At 49.7% G+C, this 13,735-nt stretch overlaps 1 protein-coding gene across 3 annotated transcripts in view; it reads right to left on the minus strand.

The window, feature by feature from the left end:
* Frl (formin-like protein) overlaps positions 1–13,735 on the minus strand; it is a 319,350-nt gene that overhangs the window by 76,897 nt on the left and 228,718 nt on the right. Inside the window, exon 3 of one of the 3 annotated variants that reach the window (XM_065450451.2) lies at positions 4,535–4,628. The exons of the other annotated variants lie outside the window; for them this stretch is intronic. The gene's annotated coding sequence lies outside the window, so the exon portion shown is untranslated. The remainder of the gene's footprint in view (positions 1–4,534; positions 4,629–13,735) is intronic. 3 annotated transcript variants of the gene reach the window in all.

Genomic DNA, 13,735 nt, shown 5'->3' on the forward strand with positions numbered 1-13,735 from the left:
AAACTGTTTTCCTTAATTAATTTGTGCAAACACACAGTGCATCAAACTCCCGATTCCCAGAACTATCAAAATTGAACACACAACCTTTGAGTCTGGCGAATCATAAGGAAAAAAACCACGCGCTCACTTACGGTTACAGCACCCTGCCATCCGGTTCATTCGTCCGCTGTTGCCGGTTCCTTCGGACTCCCTGGGTCGAAGGCTCGCTCCTTCTTCGCTACTCCCAGTTTCTTCGGACCTCTTTCGACGAAGGCTCTCTCTTCTTCGCTCTTCCCGGTTCCTTAGGATCTCTCTTGACGAAGGTTTATCCGTAGCGCTGCCACCAGCTGGTGCATTCGGAGGCGATCCTACCGCTGCCAACCAGATGTAGGGGTTGAAGGACGGACTTCGGGATGGAAGCCCAAACTTGGGAGGATTTATTCTACATTATATACAAGGAGGTGAGCGTACAGTAACAGTCGTACAGACATTACGGGCCGGCAGCAACTCGGACGCGGCGGCCCGCGGCAAGAAGTTCGAGAGAGGTGAATCAGGGAATCAGGGCATGTCCCAGCATGCTCCGGTCTCTCTGGAAGGCTTCTTATAAACCCTTCGAGCACTGTAAGTCACGTCATGTTTGACCAATGGGAGAGTCCACTCCGATGACGCCACTTTCAGCCAATGGTAGGCGCCCGTGTCGCGGTGTCACACCTGGCGGCTCTCTGTGGTCTTGCCTCGCAGACTGGCAATGCACTTCTAACGAGGAGAAGGGGAGGGCTGCTCATGCTCCATTGTCGGAGGCCCACCTGCTAATCCCGGCGGCGCACGAACTTGTTGGCACGTGAACTTGTTGCCATAAACTTGTTTGCTCGGCCGCTCCTCTGGAATGTGCTTTCCTGCTTCGGCATTCCTCAATTAGCTGTGCTGCGACTCGAAGTGGTTTGGGGAACTCGAAGTAATCGCAGGAAACAGCTCCATATCTAACACCATCCATCCGAAGTTGGCGGTTGTGCTTCACACGTCCACGGCGTACTACGAGCAACGAAATGTGGTTCGTTTTCTATGGAGCAAAGGATGAACACGCATGGAAATCAACAGGAAAATGCAGCCCACGTATGGAGAAAGGCGTCTCGCTTTGAGAAGGGTGAGGTGGTGGTGTTGTGAGTTCACAAAAGGCCGTGAAGCCGTGAGGCCAAGACAGCAGTCCGACGATGGTTCCACAGTCAGTCGGACAAATTCTACCACAAGGGCATCTCAAATTTAGCGCTGCGATGGGACAAATGTCTGAACCGGTGTAGGGAATATGTGGAAAAGTAAGGTAAGGTACGTGTATTTGTAATTACCTGTATACGTACTTTATTTTGGCTAATAAAAAATAAGGGAAAAGAATTTGATTCGTCCTTACTTTAAATAACTTACAAGAATGAATACAGTTATTTAATTTCAGATTCAATGTGTGTGTGAACACAAATGTTACGCACTTGTTTTTTAGAACGTATAGAATGGTCCTATCTATTAACAAGCACAACTAATTACATGTGTGTCAGTAGACATATATCGCCTACTTTGCCTGTTTAAAAAACAAATCCTGAAATTTATTTTTATATACCTATACATTTGCGTGCGTTTTTCGTGCTTTCTGTAGCACTTTCTACACGGCCGCGCCGCTCCCATCCATTCTGGATGCCCGAGGAGTACGTCGGGCATCGCATGCAAGCAATCGATTGCAGGCGCGAAGCCTCGTACGGCGTTTATCACCGGTGCAAAGGCTCGCACGTTTTTTTTTTTTTTCTCGGCAATGTTCCTTCCTCTGTACGTGTGCGATGTAGTGCAGACACCCACAAATTTTCCTGCAGTCGACAACACCCTCAAGCACTCACTGGCGCTTACAGAATCCTTGAACAGGGGGGAGGGCATTTAGAGAGAGAGAGAGAGAGAGAAAAGAAAGAAAGGAAACAAACGAACCTTAGCGCTACTAAACGAGATTCTTAACTCGCACCTTAACAAGATAAACCGCTATAATGTGCGCGCACACCGTCTGGCACGAGGAAAGTTCATCGCAACAGCGACTGCATCGATCGCAACCGTATATAGTTCCCCACTGCCGGCAACTGAAGGAATAAACGACCGAGTCGTCGAAACACCGACTGCGATTGTTTTCGTCAAAATCGTGCAGCGCGATGGAAGCCACGGCTGGCACAAGCAATTCTGGGTAGAGAGCTTACAAGGCTGCAGCCCCCCGCGTAACGTTGACACTCGACTGGCCGGCACTATATTTCCGCTGCCACAGACACGCGGCAACGCCGAAATTTCGCCCGAAGTACTCTTCCACGTGGTTGCCGCTCAACCACAGCGGTTCTTAATATCGCGAAAACACTGGAGCAGCATAGACACCGCCGAGTCAGCTGCCGAGTCAGCTCCCGCGACAGAGCTCGTCTAATGTTCTCACGACGAATGTGTGTTCGTCGGCCAATCGAGGCATCGGCAAATCAAGAACCATTCTCGGAAACGTCTCTACCTTTGTACACGTGTGCGATGCAGTGCAGACACCCGTTGCGCTATCGACTGCCTGCGCGTTCGGCCGCCGGTTGCCGCTCGCCCCGCAGGCTCCTGCAACACTGAACGGTTTTAGCGGGGCACCGTGCTGCGCCGACGCCAACCACCGCGGAGGGTAGGAGGCGCGCACGGACAGACACAGGAGAGCGCGCACAGGCGAGTCCTCTTCCGGCTCGCCGCCTCCGGCTCGAGCCCGACAGGGCAAAACTTCTGTGTCCTCGCGGCGGTGCGAGAAACTCAATTAGGAACTAGTTCGTTTAACGCCGCCACCGCAAGTCAAGCGAGGCGCGACGCCTTCCCCCGTTTAAAGTTTACGCGCGCCATCACAAGAAGGCCAACCGCTCCGCTGGCTCCGAAAGGGGAGGAGTGCTTCCAAGGAGTGACTTCCGACCACAGGGGATCGAGACAGACCGACAGAGAGAGAGAGAGAGAGAGAGAGAGAGAGAGAGAGAAATTAAGAGAAAAGGCAAACGACGTTCGCTGCGGCGGGAACACGACGCCTGCCTCCGGATGGAGCAGTGTGTGCGCGCCGAAGTATTCGAGGCATCGAGTAAGTGTGTGCGCGTGCGTGCATGTTTTAAGCTTGGAGGGACGTTCCGTATGTCGAGCGCGCTGCGCCATCGTCTGTCGTATACACCTCCGCGGTGTGTACAGACCGCATTCACCACGCAATCGTTCGTACAAGAACCAGCGCTTGTTGTTATAAGCCGAAAAAATGTGCCTCGTACCCACTGCGGGGGACGGACCAAGAAATGGATGGATTACTCAAACTTATAATTGAAGATACACTTTCAGGACAGATAGGAAGCAAATGGCGTCGAAAGACGTAATTACACGTTAAATGGTAAGAAAAACAACAGTAAGAATTAAGCGTTAGTATAAACAAGTGAAAAATAAAGAAAGAGATGCAAATTGAGCAGGGCAATCGGTTGGACTCAATACGGATTTCTTGGACGGCGGAGCAATGATCTCAGTGACCGGATCGCGAGCCGAGGCCCCAAACGAAAAAATAACAGTATCTGTAAGTCCAGGCCGCTTATTCATAGAAGATGGTCTCGTACCTACGCAGCAGCACGTCAACTTTCCTTTGCTGCCACGTTGGAGCACGATCCGAGTTTTGCGGGAAGCGTTCTTCGAAGCCCGTCGCCACTCACTTCCCGCCCTTCTTCCGTCTGTTCCTCTTCTGCATATATGCGCGGATGTGAACTTGTTTCGAGAAGTGTCTCTTGTTGGGCTGGTACATGGCGCATTTCTTCGTCGCTTAACGTAAACGGCTACTGAAGAGAGTCACTACAAGTGCCTCCCCAAACTAGGGGTAGCCCGACGAAGACGCAAAGAGAAAGACAACTATCCCGGCAGAGCTTTTCCCGAATATACGCGGTTGCGTTCTTCGATATTTCCTGTCCCTCTTGTTTTAACGTTGCCATTCGCATCAACATGACGATCATTTCTCGGAGCCCATTACTCTCCTCGCTCGCGGCTGTAAATCGTGAGTCAATATTTAGAACGTCGTCACGCATATACCACAGGTGAGCCAAAATGCAGGACGTCTGTGAGTGACGCTAGGTATGGTTTAGGCCACAACTATGTGTTCAGAAGACTTTGACGACGTTCTTTTATAGCAGCTTTAACTTAATGCCTGTAACTATGCGCTACGGTGCTGTGTGTATACGGACAACACCACCATCACATAAATTCCCCCAGTTTTGATAAGAGGGAAGGTTGACTGACGCGCACGCGCGACGATACTTATGACTTTATACATGTGCCCTATGAAAAAAAAAAAAAACTACGAAGTCAAACGTGCAAGTGCTCCGGATGTTCACTCACAACAGGAATGAGCACAAGCCGTCTTGAAATATACAGTGCGGTATTTAAGAAGCGCAGGATTAATATTCACCACTTCCACAATATTTCGTTATTCTTCCAACTTTCGTTCATCTTTTTCTTTTTCCTTTCCGGTGCACATGCAGCTTCGCTCGATGACCCGTTCACGTACTCACGACACACCGCATGCTTGCACACGTCATGTCAGGAAACAAAGGTCGAGCTGCGGCCGCAGGACCAGAATGGATCTGTCAGGATCCACTTACCTGCGGAGAAGGAAAAGAAAAAAGAAAAGAAAAAAGGCGTTAGAGCAATATAATTACGGATTTCAGAGAAAGCTAAACTATCTGGAATTATCGTGCAGACACACACCGCGCTTGAAAACTGGGTTTCTTCAGCGCAAATAGACAGGACGCAAAGAACACAAACGACGTAAACAGACGCTGTGACGTAGACGGGCGCTGTGACGTAGACGGGCGCTGTGACGTAGACAGCGCCCCTCTACAACGTTGGTGTTCCTTATGTCCTGTCTATTTGCGCTGCACAAACTCACTTTTAAAGATCGATGTACCAATCGGTCCGTGAATGCATTCTCTTGGCATTCATTGCAGTCAACACTCAGTGTACTACTTATGTCCCAGTGCCAACATTTCCCTCAGTACAAAGTGCTGCTTCTCCGCGTGGCGCGCTTGTTTAGCAGTGAAGCTCCGATAGTTGCGTGCTAACGTGTTATGTTACCGCAACCCCATTTCCCCTTTAACCCCCCCCCTCTTTTTTTCTTTACATGCGCAGGGGTTGTTACACGACATAGCAAAGAGATTAAACATGTCAGCCAAGTACGTGCGCGCTGATCGAAGTATCGGCTGTGCCATCGTCGTGTGAGCATATCGCATTTCGGGCAAGCTGGCTTAATAAGTTGGGAAAACCTCAAAATGATCGCGAAATATTTCAAAGCTCTGCGGGAGGTGACGGGCTAGAACGCCTAGCTGATACCTCGTATCCCCACCTCACTATCAGGAAAAGAAAGAGAAAAGGAAAGGTAGTATAATGAGTCGTCTAGTGCCAAGTCATCGTCTTATACGCACGTTCAGCAGACAGCGTGCTAACGAGTTTCGTTCAATGCTTGAACTGCTCGTCAGGTGCCCGCTCAAAGCATTTTAGGCACGTGTGGTAAAAAGGAAAAAAAAATAAGGGCAATAAGAAAAAAAAAACAACGTGGCTGCTTCTGAGGATTCCTTCACACGGCGTAATCTGCAGACGACGCACCTCCGTTCGTTTCCGGGCCCCTCTCGTACACCTTACCTTTCGTGCTGCAGGTTAATTAGGAGCGGGTCCCACGAGAACCGCCCTAACCATTTGGACTGTCAAAAATACTCTGCTCCTAACGTCTCTGCACACGAAAAGAGCAATCGCCTCGAGGAAAGTAGCGCCGTTAATTAAGGCTCCGCAGTCTGGTTCACGGCACATTAAAAATACCAATGCGTCGAGGTTCTTTCCTTTTTCTCTCTTTTTAAAACATTTGAAAGGCGCGGGCGCCGCATCTCGTGTCGTCCGCGAGCTGCGGGCGCGCCATAGCAGTTAAAGAGAACCGAACCCACGCCCTCTACATAACCGAGCAGAACTATACGTCAGTGTTCTCTGCACCATTACAGCACTCGGTGTATACAGCTGATTACGCATTAAACGCATGCATCGGCTCGCCGCAATCGAGTCGTGAGGCGACGAGACGCGAACGTGAGTGTGACAGGCGAGAAACATTACCACAGGGCGCCTCGCGGACGCACATATGTGTACACAGCCACACACATGCTCATTTATACACGCCGATGATGCGCAAGACTAAGTGCGGGGGCGCCTCTCAATCGGGGGTTCACGCGTTTATATATACAATAGATACGACTGGCGCCGCCCGCGCTTTGTTCCTCTAAACAACCACGTCGTCTCCGTCGATCCCTCGCCGTCTCCCACAGCGCAGCTTTTCCGTATCCTTATGGTCAGCGCCCCTTCGCGTCTCCCGCTTGGTTTTTCTTTTCTTTTTCTTCTTTCCTTCTGGGCGGTTGATGACCTACAGTGAGCACAAATACGGGAGGCGCATACTGCACGGACGGCCAAGGAGTGTACACTCGCACCTCGCAACCGAAACAGCTCACGCTTATTGTATACATGCACCTGGGAGCAGCAGCAGCCGAGTCCAGTATGGACGGAATCGCGAAACGAGTGGCGACCGATGTGTCCATCAGCTTCGCCATCTTCTTTGCAGACACTCAATCCCACGCCAATTTCGCGGCCTCTTCATCCATAGCGGACCCAATTTCAGTCTGCATGCTATGTACATGTATGTACACGCACGATACAGATGGAAAGCTGCATAACTGAGAGCGAAGCGGTGCACCTGGGAGAGGCGGGTGGAGGATGCCGCCGGCCAACAACCTTTCACAGCTTTCCCTTATACTTTCACGGCACTCAACCGAACGAGCTGTCCGAGTAGTGTAAACACCTAATGTGTGGCATTACGTGTTTATGACGCTTGAGGTTAGCGGCTTCACCGCATGTTGTGTCTTTGCCAGTTATGTGGCAGCCAGACGACCGGAGCGCAAACGGGAACGTTATACGCCGTATATTGCACAGCAATACAGTGGAAATGACGAGGATGTGGAGCGCTTTCAGACCCGCTCGTTGAAAGTAATCCCCGGCCTTTATCCTCCACATCCCAATCTTTGGTTATATAACTATTGTGGTCTCTAGACCAATCCACTTCTTACCGTAAGAGTAGGAGGCGACGCGTCGACAAGCTTAATAAAATATACGTTCAAACAACCGTCCGCTGATACATCGCGGTGGTGCCTCGTTGTTGTGCCAAGCCGTCCGCGGTCTCTCAGATATGACGTCACTGCTTAACCGACTATACGTATAGTGGCCGACCACTATACGAGGCCTGCTTGGCCAGAGTGCGAACAAAGCGCAAAGTCGATGTGGTCGCTTTGTTTGCATCAACCAAATCATGCTAAATTCAGTTGACTCAGTGGAGAAACCTATAAAGCACTCGATCTCTCCGTTTGAAGTGGCTTGCTTCCCGATACACATCTAAGCGTCATCAAGAATTATGGAGCAGTTCCAGAAAGCTTGTAATTAAAGATACCAGCAGCGTCCTTCTGAATCTTTCTACAGTATGCTGTGGCAAAGTTAAACAAGAACTATTTGCGGTAAGTGGTAATTACGCTTCGCATACGATCGAGTAGTAGTTTCGTTAGTACCCTGTTCCAATCCTCGACGTTTATTTCGCCTTCGTTATCGAATCCATGAGTACGAAGCTGGCGCCGAGGAGGCGATCTCGGGCCGACCTCTTTCATCTCGCTCTACCGTCTTCTCTACATGCGTGCAGCGTATCCACGGTCAACCCTGTTTGTTTTTCTCCAGTGCGATGACGAGTTCAGTGGCGAAGCCCATACGTGAGCGCGAATACCCCAGCCGGACAATGAGTGCGGGGTGAATGTACACGTGAATACACTTATCGTGTATGCACCGTTTCAAGTGGGCGAATGCGTGCCGGAGCAAACCACATGCTTAATGGAGCAGCAGACGTTCGCTGTCAGAATCCTATGAGCCTGCTCACCTCGGGTCACACGTGGAGAGCTAGAATCAGCACGTATGTTATTACTCCCTCGTACACGGTACGGTGCACATTATAGCACTTCCTGTCACAAATTATGATAGAGTGTTTTTAATGCCTCCAAATTGATGTATTTTTCTCAGAAAATAGGCCGCCGACATTGCAAAAGAAAAAAAAAAAGACCTCTAGCATAAATATTTAGTCATTTCAGGCCAGTCGTAATATTTCAATGAACTGATTACGTTCAAATGAAGTGATGAATTTCAATTCGAATGAACTTATTACGTATATTGATCTCTTATACACGATACAATATATGAAAAGAAGAGAAATATTTGTTACAAGCATATGCACTGGTTATTATTGAGTGGTGGTGGAGGGGCTTTGGTGGAAGAAAGAACACAACCTAACTGCACTGATGCGGAGCAACTCGTCGAACTTCTTGTCAAACGTAGTAGTGCACCTCTTCAATTATCTTTCTTTAGAATTACTCTCTTTGTACTAAACCGACTTATGTCATTTATGTCATGACTTATGTCATTTTTTTTGGCTAGCGGAGGGTTATGTTTATATTCAGCGCCACGTTTATTTATTTATTTATTTATTTATTTTTGTGTGTGTGTGAGTCACTAGTCGGAATACTCTAAAGTAAATGGTGCCTCTATATGCAGACGTCGTGACTGACTAAAAGGGATGCGGCGTTACAATACACCGCGGGTGGCGCCATTGCTCTGAGGGATTGCGAGAATTATGGTGAAAGGTACGCGGTGTGTCCGCGTCAGGACAGCAAGTTCTGACCAGCGTCTCACGATCGAGGTAATCCAAGTTCAAAGGGAGGCAAGAATGTACAGTCGCGAGCACTATAAAACAAAACAGTTTTTTTTTTTCAGCACAAGATAACTCATAATGCGTGGGTTCAAATGTAGGAACTTGATACTTGTCAATTAATTTTCCCGTTAAACATGTTGTCTCACTGAACACTTCTACGAAACACACACTTATGTGTTTGTTTAAACCCCATGAGTACTTCAAAAAAAAAAAAGAAAGATGGTGTTCCCTTTCATATTGTTGACGCCTGTACGTTCCTCAGTACGCGAGACCAAGCTGAAAGCGTATATTTACAAGTTCTACAACGACTAGTGGTCGTTTCGGGCTACGCATTTAGGAAAGCAACGCGCAGCGTCCTTCCTTCCTTGTGTGCTTCATGGGGCCAGTAATTTATTTTTCTCCTTTTATCTCTCGCTCTCCGCGTTCATCTTGCACTTCTTCGATATTGTACGGCAATGTGTAGTATATTTGACGAAGTAGCGCTCCAGTAGATGTGCGAAAGCAGGGCGGCTATAGAAGGAGCGCAATTCGAGCACTTTCCAAGCACTACATGTTCGTCACTCAGCGTTCTTACTGCAAGTACAAGTATACTCCTGGGACCGCATTACGGCGGCGTGGCGAAATCGCTGGTGATGTAATCGGTCCAACTCCCTCGCATGCAGCGCGTTAATGCGGCGACTGAGGTCTCCGTCACCACGGGCACCATCGAGCATATGGACAAGCACGCAGTTGTCGCAAGCACTTGACGCGTTCCACGCAGTGTCTCCGCTCTCCCCCGCACGACGACAGCGAAGTGCTCTCCCGCGGCACGCGCGGAAAAGTGGAACGCTGTCGCCGCAGCGGTGCGCGACGACAGTCTGTGGTGGCGCCGGACCGGCACCGCATCGCATTTCGCTCGCGGCGCCAGGCACGGAAAAAAAAAAGAAGTAAAGAAGGAAGGAACGGAATAACGAGGGCATCACCACTCGTCTCATGGTGCCCCAATGCCCGGTGAGCGAGGGGCACGCAGAGCTGGCGGCCAAGTCGCGAAGCGCACGCTGGGAACGGCAGGACATGGCAAGAACGCTTTGGTTGCCAACCCTCCCTCCCTCCCTCACACACACACACACACACACACACACACACACACACACACACACACACACACACACACACACACACACACACACACGTACGCACGCACACTCACGCACACATTTCCTCGCGTACAGACGAGCGAAACACAGACAGTGTGCACGCATGCACACACCACTCACGCGCACATGCACGCATGCCGGAGCTCCTCTGTCTGTGGCTTCCGCCCTGAAGACGCAGGCCCTCCAATGACGCCATTTCCAAGCACCGGGGATAGTGCGACGACAGAGTGATGCCCCAACTCCTCATATGCAGCCTCTTCATATTCATTAGAGAAAACAGCGGCGTATGCATGCGCGCACTGCAGAGCAGCCGAAACGGCCTCAGTAAAAACATTTCCTGTCAGAAATTCGCACAGATGTTGACTTTTATCTATGCAGCCGTTTTCCAGGGCGCAAGAAGTTATTAAAGTTACCCGGTAATGCCGAGCCACCTTAAATGCACCGGTAATGTCAAGCCACCTTAAAAGCACCGGTAATGTCAAGCCACTTAAAGAAAGCACGTGGAAACCTCCGCGCGCTTATGAGTTCTTGTTCCATGTATTTTCTTCCTAAACGCAAAGCTTAAAGTTTAGCTTTCTTCTTTATTCAACAGCACTCGGAAAGTGAAATTCTCTTCCTGTCAACACATATTTTCTAAGAGATACCGTTGCTGAAAATGGGCGCCGCTCGTATAAACGCACACAACTTTTGTTTTTCTGGGCATTGTTTTGTTGGCCATGCACGTTGCTCAAGTTTATTCCGTCGTTCTCACTCGTCATTTTCGCACAATGCACGTGCAGCCTTCGTTGCAAATGGGCCATGGCAGTGGCCGACGGCAGTACAAAGTAAAGAGAAAGGCAGGAAAGAAAGATTTACCCTAACGTTATTCAAGGGCGCTTTCACGTGCCGAGTCCCTGGAACCCGACCAGAGAGGAAAATGAACGATGTCTCTAACTTCAACAAGTAAAAGCAGAGCACTAAACAAGAAAGAGCCACGTCGAGATAAAAGATACTGGCAGAACAGCGACTTCCGTGCACGTGGGTGGCCGGGTGTATACTTTTTCTTTGCTGTCTTCAGTCATCACCAGACGTTTAGAGGTCAACTAAAATAACCAATGAGCCGGCTAGGCGGAAGGGAGCGGGGGGCAGAGGAGGAGGAAGGGGAGGGGGGGGGTCTTCTGAACAGAGCGTACGCACTAAGAGGCGGCAGTAATTAAAGCAGCCCACGTTCGGCGAGCCCAACGGTCTCCTGCGCGCAGTTCGGTCCTTTGAAGAGCACGCCCGTCGCTTCGCATCCCGATATTATCATAGCACACAGCGCGAGCTACGGGGTCGCTCGGCGTTCGGGGTGGTCCGGAGCCACGTCTCCAACGGGGAACAGCCCTATTTGTTTTGTTGTTGTCCTTACGCAGACGCAAACGTGAGCCCAAAACTGTAGACGGTATGCTCCTTCGTTGCCGCCTCTGCTTTTCTCCCTGTACGAAACAAGCCGCGGAAAGCAAAGCTGCCAGCGACTTTGAAAGCCCACGACCTCACGCTATAACGGGCTCGTATCTATTTCACAATGAAATGGCCAACAGCATCGCCAGCCACCCGTACTTCTTCTGTGAGGAAACCGATCGGCACACGCACCTTCTGGTTGCCCACGCTATACAGTACGGAGATGCAAGTGCCACGCAAGCGCTTGGCACCGCGATGGAAGAGAAGCCCAAGCAAGGGTCAGCTGCTCATAACGGGCGTCAGTGCTGAGTGCTACTCCATTTCCCGACGTCTACAGAGCAGTATGATAGATCTCGACAACGTTGAGCGCTTCCCCAGGACTGTGTGCGCGCTGCGCGCTTTTCGTGCGTCTCCCCTTTCTTTCTGTATCTCCTCACATGTTCTTCCCCAACGAGCAAGGTAGTCAAGCACAACTCCGTCCGTCCATCCGTCCGTCTGCCGTGTCAACTCGAGCTGACACTGAGCTGACACGGAGTACCTCGAATAGTCGCAAGTAATATCTCTCGCTACGAAAATACAAGAGTTCCGACTGCTATATAACAGGCGCCCGTTTCCATGTTCAACAGGCGTTCTTTCTTGGTAGAGGTGACGGCGGTTTCCTCGACGGTGCTTTCTGTCATTGCGACAGGGAAAGGCTCTGTCGTAACGGCGAGACAGACTAAACGTGTACAACGAGAACAGCAGGTTCCGAGAGACAACTTGCTTCTTTTTGAAGACAAGTGTTTCGCAAGCATAATGGGAACTGCTTTCCCTGTTGCCAACGTATCCTCAATATGAAAGCTACGACTATTCTCTAGACTTTTCGGTGTCCAGTGCCACCGGACATTCCACTTCGCCCCCTCCCTGCTTCAGTAATCGATGCCTCCAGTCAACTGTAATGCTACTCACATAGAGACAGAACTGTCGAGTATTTTCAGCCTGTTTCTTATTTGTCTGTACCGAAAGCAACATAAGAGAAAAATAAATAGAGCGGGACACACAGCAGTCACCGTCTTCTGAAGAAAAGAAATATGATTGTTATATAAACTCAATACAGTAAACGAAGGCGCGGTACCGCTTGATTTCTGCTACCAGCCAAATAAGTAACTCGGGATGCTTGAGACACCATTTACAAACGTCGCCCACACAACTCCACATGAAGCGCATAAAAATGAAACACACACACACACACACACAAACACACACACACACACACACACACACACACACACACACACACACACACACACACACACACACACACACACACACACACACACACACACACACACACACACCGATAAACAACGGTCCGTGCATGCTTCAAATCCCTATTATTAAACCTAGAGCAACGTGTTCCCCAACCTTTCCAGAGCAGGTCGTTGAAAAACACGCCAGTTGCAGAGGCTTCATTATTATTTTTTTTACAGCCAAAAGCCTATTAAACGACTCTACTGAATGAAGTACGCAGAACACAATTACGAGGACAGCGAGGACAAAAATTATTTTTCCTTTAAAGCTGCACTGCAGTTCAGGCCAAAAGAGAACGGAGCTAAGCACACAATTATAAAAAAAAGAACCCAAAATAATATAGCACGAACTTTGTAGCTATATCGACACGCGTGTGTCAGCATCGCTGCATGCAGCCGCTTATAGCGGTGGATATCGTTTCTCCGACAGAGCTCGGACTTTTTTCCTTCACTGCCATTTTTGTTGTTCAGGTCTCCTACGCTTTCTTTCTTTTTCTTTTTCCTCTTTCCGTACCGGCTCTCGCATCTCGGTCGGCTGAAGACAGGGCTCGTACATCCTCGGCTGCATAATTTATCGGCTTTGACGTCGTGCGTTGTCGAGAAAACAGAACATAAAAATTTCCCTGCGGGCTCTTTTATGCGCAGCGCGTGCCAAGCAGCGGGACGCCAACAATATCAGTCAGCGGTGACGGGACACCCTCTCCCCCCCCCCCCCCTCCCCCCAACCTCCTTGGCAGCAAAACACGCATACACTATGCAATTTTCGTCCTCGTTCCTCCTTCATTCCACAGTTCCTACACACGTCAGCAACACGCCGTCGAAAAGGCCCCGTCGTTGAACCGTCGGGGCCCGCAGAGTGAACGAGCTTATGAAACGGCCGCGCACATCTTCGCGATAAGCTGCGCGCGTATATCGTTACTCCTGCGATGTCCCTTCATATCGTGCGCGATGTACCATACTCTGAAATTATAATTGATATAAAATACGCGAATATAAAGTCGTTGTTTGTCTCGTTGCAAAATGACACAAGATGACGAACGAGCAGGAGGACACTCTTGCAGATCTATGGGCACTCTCTGTAGGTATACGCG

Source organism: Dermacentor albipictus, chromosome 1 (assembly GCF_038994185.2).
Source record: "Dermacentor albipictus isolate Rhodes 1998 colony chromosome 1, USDA_Dalb.pri_finalv2, whole genome shotgun sequence".
Taxonomy (NCBI): Eukaryota; Metazoa; Arthropoda; class Arachnida; order Ixodida; family Ixodidae; genus Dermacentor; species Dermacentor albipictus.